Source organism: Ranitomeya variabilis, chromosome 4 (genome assembly GCF_051348905.1).
Source record: "Ranitomeya variabilis isolate aRanVar5 chromosome 4, aRanVar5.hap1, whole genome shotgun sequence".
Lineage (NCBI taxonomy): Eukaryota > Metazoa > Chordata > Amphibia > Anura > Dendrobatidae > Ranitomeya > Ranitomeya variabilis.
The window spans coordinates 699,921,725-699,924,005 of record NC_135235.1 but is presented as its reverse complement, the minus strand read 5'-3'; positions in this window follow the sequence as shown (position 1 = coordinate 699,924,005).

Sequence of the window (2,281 nt, the reverse complement as noted above, 5' to 3'; positions counted from 1 at the left end):
ACCTCCACCCACAGAGCCGCACTCCACATAGAGAATAATGGAGCCTCCAGCACCGACCTCCACCCTCAGAGCCGCACTCCACATAGAGAATAATGGAGCCTCCAGCACCGACCTCCACCCACAGAGCCGCACTCCACATAGAGAATAATGGAGCCTCCAGCACCGACCTCCACCCTCAGAGCCGCACTCCACATAGAGAATAATGGAGCCTCCAGCACCGACCTCCACCCGCAGAGCCGCACTCCACATAGAGAATAATGGAGCCTCCAGCACCGACCTCCACCCGCAGAGCCGCACTCCACATAGAGAATAATGGAGCCTCCAGCACCGACCTCCACCCGCAGAGCCGCACTCCACATAGAGAATAATGGAGCCTCCAGCACCGACCTCCACCCGCAGAGCCGCACTCCACAGAGAATAATGGGCCTCCAGCACCGACCTCCACCCGCAGAGCCGCACTCCACATAGAGAATAATGGAGCCTCCAGCACCGACCTCCACCCTCAGAGCCGCACTCCACATAGAGAATAATGGAGCCTCCAGCACCGACCTCCACCCGCAGAGCCGCACTCCACATAGGGAATAATGGAGCCTCCAGCACCGACCTCCACCCGCAGAGCCACACTCCACATAGAGAATAATGGAGCCTCCAGCACCGACCTCCACCCTCAGAGCCGCACTCCACATAGAGAATAATGGAGCCTCCAGCACCGACCTCCACCCTCAGAGCCGCACTCCACATAGAGAATAATGGAGCCTCCAGCACCGACCTCCACCCGCAGAGCCGCACTCCACATAGAGAATAATGGAGCCTCCAGCACCGACCTCCACCCGCAGAGCCGCACTCCTCATAGAGAATAATGGAGCCTCCAGCACCGACCTCCACCCGCAGAGCCGCACTCCACATAGGGAATAATGGAGCCTCCAGCACCGACCTCCACCCGCAGAGCCGCACTCCACATAGAGAATAATGAAGCCTCCAGCACCGACCTCCACCCGCAGAGCCGCACTCCACATAGAGAATAATGGAGCCTCCAGCACCGACCTCCACCCGCAGAGCCACACTCCACATAGAGAATAATGGAGCCTCCAGCACAGACCTCCACCCGCAGAGCCGCACTCCACAGAGAATAATGGGCCTCCAGCACCGACCTCCACCCGCAGAGCCGCACTCCACATAGAGAATAATGGAGCCTCCAGCACCGACCTCCACCCGCAGAGCCGCACTCCACATACAGAATAATGGAGCCTTCAGCACCGACCTCCACCCGCAGAGCCGCACTCCACATAGAGAATAATGGAGCCTCCAGCACCGACCTCCACCCGCAGAGCCGCACTCCACATACAGAATAATGGAGCCTTCAGCACCGACCTCCACCCGCAGAGCCGCACTCCACATAGAGAATAATGGAGCCTCCAGCACCGACCTCCACCCACAGAGCCGCACTCCACATAGAGAATAATGGGGCCTCCAGCACCGACCTCCACCCGCAGAGCCGCACTCCACATAGAGAATAATGGAGCCTCCACCTACCTCGCGAACACCACATATACGGCTGTTCTGTGTGCACAGGACCTGTGATGAGGTCACAGGAGGGGAGGAGTCAGGGGTCACATGATCAGGGGCCTCAGTTTATGCAGGACTCTGCTGTGCTGGTTGTCATGGTGCTGGATGAGGGGAAGTTTCTGTGTGGGGTCAGGAGGGGTTTACACTGTGGATGTAGCAGAGCCGTGTGTGTATGAGGTGTACGGAGCGGAGCCATGTTCGTACGAGCTGTGTGGAGCTAAGCCGTATGTACGAGGTGTACGGAGCAGAGCCGCGTGTGTATGAGGTGTATGAGTTGTATGTAGTGGAGCCGTGTGTGTACAGAGCGGAGCTTTTTCCATGTTTTGGTTCGTTTAATAAGTAGATTTTGTATAAAACAATGATTGGATCCATCTGAATATCACATATTTTGTTCCCCAATATTTCCTCTATTTTTCCCATCTGAGTATTATCGTCTTGTGTCTTTTTTCCTTCCTCCTAATATTATACTCTGCTCCGCACAGGGCGTCTTGCTAAAGACTAAGGACTACAAAGCCCAGGAACGTTCTTGGCTCGGTCACGTAAATCCAGTTTCCAATAACAAACCACCAACTGGCGGCTCTGGGGCTCGGAGTATGAAGGATTTTAACGTTTTGATAAAACAATCTACTCTTTATACGAACCAAAACCTGGAGGAACAAAGCTTTCCTGGAAATGATCTTCCCCAACAACTAATCCTGAGAGGATTGCGGACACG